The 15,566-nt window shown below is 39.3% G+C and overlaps 1 long non-coding RNA gene across 1 annotated transcript; it reads left to right on the top strand.

Annotated features, from left to right (window-relative positions):
• Positions 1 to 10,592: 10,592 nt before the first annotated feature.
• Positions 10,593 to 13,493, top strand: LOC110359173 (uncharacterized). The gene is made up of 2 exons (XR_002414141.2): positions 10,593 to 10,725; positions 11,911 to 13,493. It is a non-coding gene; the product is annotated as an uncharacterized LOC110359173 (long non-coding RNA).
• The last annotated feature ends 2,073 nt before the right edge of the window (positions 13,494 to 15,566 follow it).

The raw sequence follows: 15,566 nt of genomic DNA on the forward strand, positions 1-15,566 counted from the left end.
ATATTTCATCACTCAGTAAATGAATACAGGCATTTTATCCGTTCAATAGTTCTTTGAATTTCGGTTATTTGTTCAGGTGGGACTTTTGCTGATTTCTTTTTCTAACTATAATGTTGGGGTTTCTATTAGAGGCTTTGGTTGAAATGTCAGACTGATGTTTTTCCTGAAAATTGCTGTGTAGTCCTTGAAAAAATCACTGTAATACAATCCAGCAGCTTCTAGCACTGGTAAAAATTAAGTAAAACCTGCTTACCAGTAAATGTACAGGGATATCTTTCAGCTTACTTTATATATCGTGGTTTTTAAAAACAAAGTAGGTTTTCGAAGACACATAGAAAGCAAGCTTGTGGCCTAAAGATTTGAGGTGAGCAGAGGTCTTTGTAAGGTCAGAAGCAGTAAATCAATGGCTTTCAACCTCAGGTTTGTGGGTACCTTCTGAGGAATCCACAAAAAGTAATTTAAAAAAGCAGATTTGCTACCCGTGGTTGTGTCCTTCCATTGGAAAACTTTAGTGTGTCTGAAGTTAACATTTGAGAATCCCTGCACTAAAGATACGGGTTTACGTAAGACATTAGCTAACTGAAAATTAGTGTATCAAAGCGAGGAATCTTTTTCTTCTTTCTTTTGTTGCTTGACTTGGACCTCTGAAGTGTACAAATGTGTGAGGCTCTGTGCCTCTTCCATGCATGGAAATTCATATTTCACTATGTGAGAACAGCTGCATGGTTTTGCACATTCCCATTATGTTTTACTAATTCTACTTTTGATAGATTTAAACTAAGGGAATGTGCCTAGCTCTGACATAAGCTCTCTTGATTCTTGACTGGAAATGGAAATGTGAGGAGAGCACATAAAATGAACATCCTTTAGATTACGTAGCTCTTATTGAAAATATTTTTCTGTCTTTCCAATTTTTTTCAAGCTTTTCAGACTGTACACACAGATCAAAATCATTTATATGTCCATATGGACTGTTCTCTAAATTGTCTACAGAGACCCTCATCATCTGTGTTCATGTATATTTTCTGGCTTCTTCCTTTTTGTTTCAGTGCATGTAGAAGCCAAATTTACATTCTGACTTTATGCATAATGCCTAAATAAGCTTTCTGGGTGCAATCAGTACCAATTAAGATTGTTTGCAAACACAGATCTCACATGAACAGTTCTAAAAAGATCTCGAGCAGGAAAAGAACAAGTAATGGCCATGACATGAAAATATTAATGTTAGTTAGTGACAGGGACAGTAAGGTCTCCTGCTGCTCAGGTACTTTTAATTTCAGTTGTCAGTCTGATGTGTCAAGTAAAACCAGGGAATGAAAGACACATAGCAAAGCAGCACTATTGTGTGCTAGTTTTAAATAAATTAATTTTCTAATACTACAATCAGAGACAGCCTTCTGGTTTCTTCAAAATTGTGAAGTACTGTCATTGTTCTGATAAAGGGTATGTTGGTGGGAGAGCATGATGGGCTGAACTAATACAGCTAGTGAACATCTTGAAATGTTTTCTGTAGTGCTTTCAGATAATTTCTTTATTTACCCATTTTTCTTTCCCAACAAAATACCTTCAGAGTGACAACAATACAGATTTAAAATGTATTTATTCACCCTTAGTAATTAAAGATTAGGAAGCAGCTTCTAATGTAAAAAATGTTGCTGGCTTCAGCAACTGGGTTGTATTTACCAGAGTGTGTTGACTGTAATGTAGGTCAGATTAAGACTGACTTAACAAATGATTTAAGTTTCTTAGAAGAAGTTAGCACTTTTTGTAAGCCTCCTGGAAATGCAATCTGAATTAGGTTGTTGTGCTCATTCTAATAAAAATGCTGATCAAACAGCACTCTTCTCAGAATTATTTGTCTGCTACATGAAAATTAGGTAGTCTGAGTACTTCTCAGGAAATGGGAAACCTGGACACTGGATCCTTCATGAGGCATTGCCTATAGGTGTTTTCTTCATGTTTGTCTGCACTTTGGATGTTTGTAAACAACAGAATGATTGGAGTGGGGGCTTTCCTCTGCTTGGGTGATACTTAGTGTGTAAAGACAAAGGACAAATTAGAGGTAGAAGCATACATTTAATCCCTTTCAGAATAACTAACCAGAAGTGATTCTTTTATGTTATTTTTTTTAATCTGACTGTGGTAAAATTTTCATTTCCACAGGTGCAAAACTAGATAGTGCTTATGATTCATTTATCTTTCTATTCTGTTGTATGCCTGAAGAATCTATCTTGGTGATACAAGTCTCTTTCCATTTTTGTGCAAAATGCGCAGTGGATGTCTTATGAGCATTAAGCACCTTCATCACTGTGGTGAGACTTTTGTTCCCCCCCAGTCTTGGATGTGCAGGTCATTCACTGTCTGAACTTGTCAGTACCAGGGTTGTGAATGATGCAGCTCCTGTGTTGGGGTGTGCTCCAAGCAGTGCTGAACCCGAGGATACTGGAGCTCAAGCTCCATAGCAGATAACCCAATCAAAAGTATTGAGCTTCACTTTGCAGTTATTCTTGTTAATAACCTCTTCCTCCATGATCACTGTCCCACACACAAAATAAAGAGCCCCCCCAAGCCTTATCCATCAGAATGCACTCTTTGGTTTTCGGCTGCTGGTGCAAATGACCATGTTAGTTTCCAGTTTTGTCTAGGCCGTGGGCCTAGTGAGGCCTTCTCAGCTTTTGTTTCAGTCTAAGCAGGCTCAGTTTTAGCTTCATATTTTCACTCAAGGGTCTGCCTAAGAAATCCCCATAGTCTCTGAAGGCACTGAAACAAGTGGGCTCTGGGTGCTGTAGGCTTCTGAAGCTTGCTGTCTTAGCATGATGGGATACAGCATATTTTTTGGCAGGCTTTTATAAATACTGCTTTAGTGCTGCTGAATTTGATCTCTCCCCCAGTCAAAGAACTCTGCAAAGCAGAGGATAAATTCACTCAATTTTTTCTCTCTGCCTGATAGTAGTAGAATGTTGCTCTTTAGTTTTACACTGCTATTTGTTTCTGGTACAGCTAATCATAAACTTCACTGGAGGGAAAGACCTAACACCAGTGTCTTCCCTCTGCAGCACAAACCTAAGAGCAAGGCTCTCCAACTGAGAGGCTTCCCTTTTGGATTCTCTCAGCAGCAGGAAGATCCTTTACCAGTAGAGATGAGAATGCTTTCTTTCAAATTCTTGTTGCTGATACAAATACCATTTGTTAGGACCACTTCTAGGAACATCTTGGTTTTCCACCAAGACTTGATACAATTACTTAGGGCTTAAGGTTAGTTCAAGGGGGTTGATACTGAATCTGGTACAGAGGCTTGGAGTAGCAGGACTCTCTGTCTGCCTGCCTTTTGGGGAATGTTTTGCTCTTTACAGCAGCAAAATTTCTTTTATGTGTCAGTAAAAATAACATATTGATTAAATGAAAATATAAGAATAATCATGTAGTAATACTCTGGTGATAGACTAAGCTGAATGTTACTGAATAGAGATTTCTGGGTTGGAGAAAGAGACACAAGTCTGTTCTGACTTCAGCAAGCATATGTTGTTCCTATTAACTTTGAGGGAATTTGTTTGTGCATGTTTAAACAACAACAACAAAAAAGTAGAGGCAGAAGATGGCAGTTGAAATGCTAGTTATTAGTGTATATTCTGCCCTGCAATAAAATGTAGTGTTTATGCACCAGTATTCATTTTCAAACTGCTGCTGAATGATAAATCTAGCAACATTTTGTAGGGTTGGTTGGTGTATTCTTCATGCTTTACAACTGCAAAAAACAAAGCAAAGAGATAATTTATTCAAGCCACAGACATAATTGGTGGCGATGCTTTGATTAAAATTATTTATTTCCTATTTATTTATTATTTATGTATTAAAATGATCTTATTTATTATTTATTTATTTATTATTATTTATTGTCAGCAGTGACAAGGTTGAGTGCCTGTGGACCAGAATCAGAGGGAAGTCCAACAAGGCTGACATCCTCGTGGGTGTCTGTTATAGACCGCCCAACCAGGATGATGAAGGAGATGAATTATTCTACAAGCAGCTGGCAGATGTCTCAAAATCGACGACCCTTGTTCTTGTGGGTGACTTTAACCTGCCGGATATCTGCTGGGAGCTCAATACTGCACAGAAGAGGCAGTCTAGGAAGTTCCTAGAGTGTATAGAGGACAATTTCCTTCATCAGCTGGTAAATGAGCCCACCAGGGGCAAGACCCCGCTAGACCTACTGTTTACAAACAGAGAAGGGCTGGTGGGAGATGTAGTGGTTGGAGGCCGCCTGGGGCATAGCGACCATGAAATAATAGAATTTTCAATACTCAGAGATGCAGGGAGAACCATTAACAAAACCTCTACGCTGGACTTCCGGAGGGCAGATTTTTGCCTATTCAGAAGTATAGTTCAGAGCATACCCTGGGAAACAATGCTTAAAAACAAGGGGGCCCAGGAGGGCTGGACATGCTTCAAGCAGGTGGTTTTGAGTGCACAGGAACAGGCGATACCAGTGTGCCGAAAGGCTAGCCGGCGGGGAAGACAACCGGCTTGGCTAAACAGGGAGGTTCTGAATGAAATCAGAAATAAAAAGAGACTTTACCGACTGTGGAAAAAAGGGCTGGCTACTTATGAAGAATTTATGGAAATAGCTAGATCATGCAGAAAAAAAAATCAGGGAAACAAAAGTGCAATTTGAAGTTAATTTGTCCAATTCTGTCAGGGATAATAAAAAGTCCTTCTTCAAACATGTTAATAACAGAAGGAGGGGCAAGGAAAACCTCCATTCTCTGTTGGACTTTGAGGGAAATATAGTTAACAAAGATGAGGAGAAAGCTGAGGTACTTAATATCTACTTTGCCTCAGTTTTTACTAGTAAGACAGGTGGCCCTCAGGACAACTCATCTCTGGAGGTGGTTGGCAGAGATAGGAAGCCAAATATGCCCCTTGTATTCCAGGAGGAAATAGTTGGTGATTTACTGAGCCATCTGGATCCTCACAAGTCTATGGGACCAGATGAGATCCATCCTAGGGTGATGAGGGAGCTAGCAGAAGAACTTGCCAAGCCGCTCTCCATCATCTTCCAACAGTCCTGGCTCACTGGGGAGGTCCCATATGATTGGAAATTGGCCAATGTTACCTCAGTCCACAAAAAGGGCTGCAGAGCTGACCCTGGCAACTACAGGCCTGTCAGCCTGACCTTGGTGCCTGGCAGGGTTATGGAGCAGATCATCCTGAATGGAATCACACAGCACCTTCAGGATGGACAAGGGATCAGACCCAGCCAGCATGGGTTTAGGAGGGGCAGGTCCTGTCTGACCAACCTGATCTCCTTTTATGATCAGGTGACTCACCTGGTGGATGAGGGGAAAGCCGTGGATGTGGTCTATCTGGACTTCAGCAAGGCCTTTGACACTGTCTCCCATAATATACTCTTGCAAAAGCTGGTAGCCCATGGCTTGGACAAGTGCACTCTACGCTGGGTTAAGAACTGGCTGGAGGGCCGGGCCCAGAGAGTGCTGGTGAATGGGGCTGCATCCAGCTGGCGGCCAGTCACTAGTGGTGTTCCCCAGGGGTCAGTGTTGGGTCCAGTCCTGTTTAACATCTTTATTGACGATTTAGATGAGGGGATTGAGACCATCATCAGCAAATTTGCTGATGACACCAAGTTGGGAGGGAGTGTCGACCTGCTGGAAGGCAGGAGGGCTCTGCAGAGGGATCTGGATAGACTGGAAAAATGGGCTGATTCCGATGGGATGAAGTTCAGTAAGGCCAAGTGCCGGGTGCTGCACTTTGGTCACAACAACCCCCTGCAGCGCTACAGGCTGGGCGCAGAGTGGCTGGAGAGCAGTCAGACAGAAAGGGACCTGGGGGTACTAATTGACAGGAAGCTCAACATGAGCCAACAGTGTGCCCAGGTGGCCAAGAAGGTCAACGGTATCCTGTCCTGTATCAAAAACAGCGTGGTCAGCAGGACAAGGGAAGTGATCCTTCCCCTGTACTCTGCATTGGTGAGGCCACACCTGGAGTATTGTGTTCAGTTCTGGGCCCCTCAGTTCAGGAAAGACATTGAAGTGCTGGAGCGGGTCCAGAGAAGAGCAACACGACTGGTGAAGGGACTTGAACATAAGACCTATGGGGAGAGGCTGAGGGAGCTGGGGTTGTTTAGTCTAGAGAAGAGGAGGCTTAGAGGTGACCTCATCACTCTCTATAACTACCTGAAGGGAAGTAATAGCCAGGTGGGGATTGGTCTCTTCTCCCAGGCAGTTAGCAATAGGACAAGGGGGCATGGGCTTAAACTCTGCCAGGGGAAATTTAGGCTGGATATTAGAAAGAAATTCTTTACAGAGAGAGTGGTCAGGCATTGGAATGGCCTGCCCAGGGAGGTGGTGGACTCACCGTCCCTAGAGGTTTTTAAACTGAGATTGGACATGGCACTTAGTGCCATGATCTAGTAAACGGACTAGAGTTGGACCAAGGGTTGGACTCGATGATCTCTGAGGTTTTTTCCAACCCAGTCGATTCTGTGATTCTGTGAAGTCTGCAACTGCACATTGATGTTGACAGCTGGAAGAAGGTATTTTTTTTAATTGGCTGCTCTGGAGCATGGCAATACCTGTGCACTTTCACAACTGGTGGAGCCAGAGGTATAAAGGTCAGATGCTCACATGTGCCACTTAATGCCTTTTTAGCAGTTATGACTGTAAGATATATCGCCTACAGAGGTTGTGTCTGTCAGGTTAATGATCTTGGTTTTGTTTTCTTCATTCTTACCTTTTTATTTGATGTCTAATGACATTTGATGTCTAATGGTTACTGCTTTTGACTGTATTTGGGTATGTCTGTCACTGTTTATAGGTACTACTTTGTGAGTAAAACACGTGATTTGTATTGAAGTACACAACTTTGCATCATGTACTACATCTTAGTCTGTTTTTGTGCAAGAGTCAGTCTGGTTCTTCTCTGTTTTGATTATTTCCATTTTTTCTGGCAGAAAAATTCAAATCTTTGGACAACTTAAATATGTTGTTACTGGCAGTATAAAATATAAATTGGCTGCAGTCCAGGGTAGGTATTGTGACTTCTGTATCTTATTGCTTTACTTTTTGTTTGTTTGTTTTAATTTTTGTGCATGGTCCATGTCTTAATTCCCTGAGGACACTTCACTAAACATAAATTAAACTTGATTTTTCTCTTGGTGAAGTCATCACATTGATCTTTCATGGCCTATGTTAGTAAGCCTACATGTTCTCATTTCTCACTTTTATTTCTGTGTTTGTAATTCTTCATGGGTACAAATGAGATGAACTGAGAGAAGAGCTATTTTCTTTAGGCCTTCAAAACTTAACCTTTATCAAAATGGCATGTAAAAATGAATGAAAAAGTTTTCTGGTTTTGTGAGACATCAACAGCTCTTGCTGTTTTAACTTCCTGTCCTGACAAGCCCAAACTCATTTTTCCCTGACACAACCATCAGTTTTAAGTACAGTTACTGTCTTGATCTTCTGGTTAAGAAGCTGATTGATAGTGATCAGCTTAACCAGCTGAAAACCAGAACCAATGCATGTTATATTTATCTGCTTGGAAAACAAGCTGCTAAAATGATGTGTAGATCTTCCTAGATTAGTTGCTTTCTCTATTTTTTTTCTAAAGTAAGAGGCAACAACTTGATGTCATCTCTAAATATAAACAAACCTAAGACAAAAATACTTGATCATATTCAGGAAAGTCCATATTGAACAATGTATGAACAAATACACTACCTCCACCATGGCAATCTAATCACCTGTTAAGTAAATATAGTTGAAGTTTGTTAGTCCAGGAACAAAGCAATAAAAAACATTACTCCTTTCTGTTTCTTATAACTGAATAATGAAAAGTGATCACAAAATCAGACTAGTCAAATAGAAAAGCAATTCAGAATGGATATTCAGAAGAGGCTGCTTGAGACATTTTTCTGCATGGCAACATGTTCTTTTTTCTTTTCCCCTAGTTGAAAGATTAGTGACAGCACTTCCCCAGCCCTGGGATGGAAGGACTTTCCTCTGCATTTCCTTATTATTAATACAATTTTGCTTCAATATGTTGATGCCTGTCATTTGTACCACTAGAATTACATGAAACAGGAAGAGGTGCTAGGGAGAACAGTAATTAATACAAATTAGGTAGTGTTACCTAGCCATAATAGCACTTGGATGTTCAGCCTGCACTACTGTCATGCCACATTGATGGTACAGCAAGAGCCATAAGATTAGGTAAAAATCAATACACTTTTTCAGCTAGGGCCAAGAAGGGAATGAACACCAGAGCAAGGCCAGGTGAATTGAAAAAGATTAAACCTGCTTCTGAGGAGCAAGAAGCCTTGGTGCTACCTGCTTTCAAAATATTTATTGAAAAATGATAGAGAGGAAAAATGTGTCTTTTGATTTAAATTGTTTTCCTTATTACAGAGTTGTTACACCATCTGTTATATCCTTGTGCATTGGGAAGTACCTGTTCCATAGACTGCTTTAATATTAACATGATGGTGGTAGAAACTATCTGAAAGAAAACATTTGTCCTGCAGTTTGTATTAAAAAGAAAAATGAGGCCTGTTCATTAAGGGTGAAAAGAATGTAGGAAACTGGTAAAAACTTTGCCTATCTGTAGTGTAGTTTCACCATAAAGCAAACTGTTTGTTTTTCCTGAGCAACTGTACAATGGAACTTTAATTTTCGAGGTTCGAATATCTGTACTGAAAATGCCGATTTTCAACATGTTTAGATGGATAATCTGCTCAAATATAATACTTTAAAGTTCATTTGCTGCACGGAGCAGTTTGAATTTATACCATATGCTACTCACTCTCCATAAAAATGTATTTTCTTCTATGTAGTAGACTAGGCATGTTATTGGTACATGCTGGTTTCACTTCTCTTCCAGTTTCTGGGTCAGAATCTGTCAGCTGGTCTCCAGAGAGGGGTCAGACTTTGACCTGTATATCAGCAGTGCCCTGTTTGCCATTTGCTGCCTCCCCACCCATCCCCCTTTTCCCTTCCTAGGTGCTATGTTTGTGGAGTTCTGGCTCAATTGGCACAGTTTTTATTTCTAAATTAGATACAATTTCTTGGTTTAGAAGATACCAATATGCGGCGATGAGAAACGAGGCATACCAGGGCGCAGACAGAAATTCACGCAGAGGCAGAGATCTTGTTCATGAAGGAGCACAGAGCCTGGCCAAACAGAGAGCTGACTTAGGCCTAGGCTGCTTTCTTTATTCACCATTGACAGTTTATAGGATTTACAGGCACAGGCCTGGACTAAGATGTTTACAAAAAGGTGCTTTTCCACTAATTGTTATTAAGAACACACTAAACTCATGTGATGTTTGTCTCACTTGTTTTTTCTCTCATTCACAGACCAGGCCCAAGGACATTCACACAATCCATGCACTTGGGGGCGGTTATCTGGCCCGAGATACCATTCTCATGAGTCTGGGCTATAACTTTTTACAATTACAAGAAACGTACTTCAAAGTAATCTGTCCAAGGCCCTTTATATATTATTATGTTAGTATTATGTCTTAGACTGTCCAAATGGTCATGTTAGTATTGATCTTTCTTTATCATCCAGGTGGCTGGAACCACACATCTTGCTTTCCCACATTTTACTTTCCAGCACCAATAGGAGGATTTCAGTCAGTGCCTTCACCAAGCAGGTTGAAGTGTATTTTAAAGCAGCCTTATTTCTGAATAGAAAAAGCCCCTTATGGCAAATATTTTTTGAGGTGCCAGACTGAAAAAGCAGTAAAGTAGATGGTATTTTCTAGAGAACAAAGTTTATGAAGAACTGTCTTAATACCTGACCAAAATTAATATTTAAAATATATTCCAGGCTGCAGTTGCTGATTGCATCAATTAAAGAAGGTGGGCATAAAAGCAGAGACTGAAAAATCAGATTATAACTATCCTGAATATTGCTAGACCATATGTCCATCAAAAATTTGCAGAGAAGAGAGAAATGTTGAATATACAAGCTGTAGTGAATGGTCTTCATGTTAATACTGCTCTTTCTTAAACACTCTTGCTCTCCTGAATATGAGCATCAGAGACCATCTGCAAAACAGACTGAGGAGGTGGTGTTTGTCCCTTTTTTCAGAGGTCCCAGTTGTACCTGTGCATTGGCAGAGCTGTAGCTAGAGCAGCTCAAAGCCACAGTTCAGCACGTGTCCAACAAGCGAGGAGAACCTGGATGCTCACCCAGGGGAATTTTCACATGGGCTTCTGCCTGTTCTGGGAGGATCATGTTCTTCTAATCACTATCTCCTGGTGTTTTCTGAAACAAACTGGCTAAGTTTATGCCAGCATGCCACACGCCAAACAGGAGACCTGGTTGCAAGGACTGAGATACTATGAGACATGAAGAGAAGGTGCAGCCTTTTCTGAAGTGCATGCTGCAGAGGTGGATAGCAATTGCACATTACAGCAAGAAGCTCAGAGCTTTTTTCTTGCTCTTGGCAAGGCACTAATAGTGGTAGTTGTCCTCTGACTTACAAAGTAGAGTTAACTTTCTGTCTCCTAAAATAAATTTAGATGGAGGGAGTAAAGATATTAATTAGCCTTTCCTAGTGATAAATCCCCCTGAAGTGTAATTGGTTTGGACGTACTACACTTTTATATTTGCTGGCTGTTAGCCGATCGAACAGTTTCTTGTCCTTTGGCCTGTGAAGGATGAAGCTGATCTCAACACCGAGGTTGCAGACAACTTCTGCAGGTAAGGATCTATATGTGCTGAGTCCTCTGAATTCCTCAAATTACTTAGAATTTAATGAAACTGTAACAAAAACAAAACCTGAATTAGTTTTACCCGGGTCAATATTCTATGTCTGGTTTTTACACGCATTTATATCATTTAGAAGTCTCATTTTGATTATTCTGCTTGCCTGGTTCCTGATATTACTTACACATTCTCCATTGTTAGTATTCATTCAGCATGGATAACATAAAAATACAGGAAATAAATGACCTCTTTCAGTTGGTTGCAGCCCTCTTTTTTTATATGTGAATCTTAGTGGAGGTCACTTAAAAGAGTAACATTTGAACCTGTTCAAAAGAAAATGGAAACAATAATTGAGATATGCAGACTTTAAAATCAATAGTAAACTTTGTACCTAGAAGACTGTCTTTTTATTGATACTCAATTAAACTGCAGAAAAACAGTCCTTAGCCTTTTACTGGTTGGTATTGCATGTCACAATATTTGTAATGCAGCATATGCTTTACACTATAATTCTTATAGAGCATGTTCAGTTTGTTGCTTCTAAGCTTTTCTATGTGTAGTTGAATCTCACTTCCTAGGCAAATTATTAATGATGAGGTAGCCAAATACTAATTTTCTCATAGTATGCAATTTGTCTCCTTAAGTAGAAGACTGAGATATTGGAAGTAATTACATGCATGGCAGGTGTAACTCTTCTATCACAGAATTCTCTAGATAAATGGCCACACTTAAATTCTTTTATCAAGTATAACTTGTATTTCAGTAATAATTGGAAGACCAAACTGTGACTGAAGCCTGTTTTACTCGTTAATCTTTATGCATAAGCGAAGACACTTTGTTGGCATAATTAAGTTGGGTGCAACTTTTTGCCAGCTATAGTAAGCACAAAGGCCCTTGGTAACCGCTTTGGTTCTTTTCAATGAAAAGTCATGATTTGGTCAGTGAACTTCGCTGGGCAGCTAGGATGTGGGTCATCTTTTTTAATGCAGTAGACTGCTAATTGTGTTTCTGAAGGTTGAAGGAAACTTCAGATTGCTTAGTGATGTCAGGGGCAGGGACTCAGCAGTCACGAGAGTATCAGTGATTTCCCATCCTGACCTGCATCCAAAGGCTCAAGCGTGACTGTCTGGAAATGGGGCTGTTGGTCTGATGCATGGTTTTATTTTATCCATTCTGTAGGTAAGAGATTTCTGCTTCTTGATGCTCACTGCACTGGGCTGTAGATGGAATTCATGGGGGCTCCTACATTCTGGTTGTCTCATGACCTGGCAGCTGGTGTTGTCTCGTGATGCTCAGTCCCGATATCTGTTTGTTATCAGCCTGCACCTGCCTTGTTTGCTTCCCTCCTGGCCCTGGATTTCCATCTGCCCTGGGAGATGCTTGCCAGACTGACCTCTGCCAGCACTGATTGGTTAACAAGGACTTGAAAATTTGAGACCTGGTGTTTCAGTGTGGTTCTCATAAGCCATCAATTTATCAGGTGTAACAAGAGCTAATGGTGAGGCACAGCCCTGTGTTTGCTTTGAGTAAGATTTTGAGCTTTTTATTAGTTTGAGACATTTATGGTGTTACTATTCTCTCTTGAAAAAAAATGTAGGTTTTTCTTATCTAAACTATGTTCTTCAAAAGACTTAAATTGCAAGCCTCTGTTTTGTTTAGCTGTTCCTTTGTATTGTGTGTTTGTCCATATTTTCACAGTTCTGGGTACATTTCCTATTGGTTTTGTCACGATAACCATATAGATTGAGGCTTTTTTGCTTGAAACCCTGACCATAATTTGACTGTTCAATGTTGCAAAATAAAAGTTGCCCATTATAATAATACTTTTGACTCTTAAGCCATTATTCAAATGCAATGATCACAACAAACTTTTATACTAGTATCTCTTTTATGTTTTAGATGAGATGCTATGTTTCATCTGCTTTGCAATAAACTACTTTTTCTTTTTCCTGTTCAGTGCATAGACTTTGTGTTTTCTGCCATTGCTTTCTATACTCAGAACTTGCTGGGCAGTAACATGAGAGGCTTCATGTCACTGTTTCATCAGCTGAATTAAGATTAAGCAACGGAGATTTGTAATGCTGCTTCTCCACAAAAACAGCGACTGACTTCCTGACATCTTCACAGTCTTTGCTTCTGCAGCATTTGCTCCTTCTCCTGGAAAATCTGATATTTGAGCTGGTACCTGTCTTTCATGGATTTCACCTATTTTTCCTGATTATTTTTTTAATAATTAATTTGTTACATTAATTATGGAAATGGTAGCATGTCTGTGAAAGGCAGAATTGTTCATGATAGATGTTAAATGTTTAACTTCTGCCTCTTCCTATATATTCTGGTGTTGTTCCTAGTCACTGCATGGAGACAAACACTGATTTGCTGGGACCTGACCCAGAAAAGATGACAGAATGTGTTTTACTTTCTGCAAATGTCCTTAATGACATTTATTGTCATTAAGACAATATGTGTCTGAAATTACTCTTATTTGTGAAGGATATTTTTAAAAGGTGAATTTAGGGCACAGGCACTTATGTTGCCTTTTGCTAAAGGTATGCAGTAGGAAGAAATTATAATGATGCAATGAGATTTAAGTCTTCAATCACCAAATATGATAAAGACCATGAAAAGAGCAGACCCAAAATGGTTTTATATAGTTAAATAAAAGAAGTGTAGATATCCTGAGAATAGCACAGATACTTTAGCTTCCCTGCAACAAAATGTTCTTGGATTTAAACTTTTTGAATGAAAATGCTGAAAGAAAATATTCTGACTTCTGTATTTTTTTTCCTTGGTTAAATCTATTCACTGAATTGTGACCTAATTCACAAATAGCTTTGACACTGGAACTGTATTTTCTGTAAGTAAACGAGCTTTGATAAATACTGCACAGATCTCTCTGCAACATCCCATACAAAGCTGCATATAGATAATTCTGCTCTGGCTGGGTTCTTTTAATTTCTAAAATATGTGGATGTAGCTGCTAGTTTTCCAAAAGCTGAGAAGGAGAACTCATGTATTATGTGGCTATTTTTATCCAGGTAATGTATTATTTGAGAGAGTACTATTTGATATAACGGAAATAATCATGTCTCATTTATGTAAATGTCAGATCTTTTTATTACATTGCATAATTTTCCCAGTTTTTAGCCTAAACACTATTTGGATTTATGTTAGATATAACTGAATTGAAATATCTTTCCTTGCTGAAATTAAATATAAAATAAGTCTTCTGTTTTTCAGAGGAAAATAGTCTAGTTGCCTGCATTCTACTTCTTTCTCTGCCTCGAGGGAATCTGAGGTCTGCGCCCCTTAGTGCTGGGTCACACAACTGTTTCATTCTATATAAATGATTAAGCAACCCCTGCTGTAGGGGCTGTGAGTTGGGAGTGCCTCATCTCAGTGACCAATACTGGACGATGGTGTTGGCATTAAGATCTGAACCAACGACGAAGCAATTTCTCTGCCATCAGAGGAGTGGCACAACTAGCAACTCCTTTTAAAACTTCTCTTACCTCTTGTACTCCCTATGTTCCCATATTTTCAGCAAATCAGCATTTTCCGTGCATTGTCATGGTGTAGAAGTGATATGGAAACTTCCGTGTCCTAGGGAGGTTTGCCCCAGCATTTCCCCACTGAGGAACTCCTGTCTCCTCTGCTGTCTCCTCTTTCAACCAAATGAAGAGTGAGGGGTGCAGGAAAAGGTCATTGCTGACATTGAGCATAGTTCTCCTTGCTTCACCCAACCCCCAGATTTTGATGATGCCGTTGCTGACGAGGACAAACCTCTTTATTTTCTGTCTGTAAAGATTTCAGGCAACACTAAGGCTTCCTTTTCTCTCATTGTAAATCTTTTCTTTTTGGACTTAAATGACAAACAAGAGACAGATATCTGTGTTGCTATCCAGTAAAGTGTCACTTTGGACCATGCCCTAAGCCCTTAGCTCTGACTACCAATTACATGGTATGTGTAAACTGGAAAGGCTGTCTTGATTTTCTTATCTTATAGATAAACTAAATGATGCAAAAACTTAAATGTGGAGGATAATTAACAGCTTCTTAATATGCAGTCTTGTAACAGAGCGAAAACATGTACACTATCAGGTTAATATATTTATTGTAGTCCATTATATTTTTCATATGTGGAACTTTATTTCCCTTTCGAAGTACTTTATTTTTAAGTGTGCCTTGGGATAGCAAACCAAAAACCTGGCAAAGATTTAACTACTACAGTGTTGCAACCGGAAATGTTACTATTTGTGGTAATTAATGAAAAAAAATGTGTTTATTTGTCTTCAAAATTATGTTAAACATTAACTAATTTCTAAACAGTCTTTTTAAGACAGGAGAGTGATATCTTTTACTTGAGAATATTTGGTCAGTAGATGGAACTAGGGTGCTTGTTTTGTTCTTTTAACATGTTTGCATCTTACATTCATGCCAAGAATGTGAATAAGGTATTTCATATTTAATGTCATTTACTTGAAGACTTTCAACAGTCAGTCATCAATTTCTTTCCACAAATGGAATTCAAAATCTGTGATTGAATGACACTCAAAACTATGATGGTATTTTGTGAAGATGGGTGTTATTTGGAAATTAATAAAGCTGAATGCTAAGGAGAAGAATTTGAGGCAAAAAATGAAAGAAAAGCAGCCATGGAAAGTATGTTTAGATTTCACGTTACAATTCTTGTAAGAATGAGGTGACTTTGTAAAGCAAACAGAATTTCAGGGTGCAGTAAGTTTATTAGTCATATCAAGCTAAATTGTAGGAAAACAGAGTGGAATAATACCAAGAATGTCATAATTTGAAAGTAAATTTAGCAGCTCAGTTCA

The sequence above is a fragment of the Columba livia genome, chromosome 2 (assembly GCF_036013475.1).
Source record: "Columba livia isolate bColLiv1 breed racing homer chromosome 2, bColLiv1.pat.W.v2, whole genome shotgun sequence".
NCBI lineage: Eukaryota > Metazoa > Chordata > Aves > Columbiformes > Columbidae > Columba > Columba livia.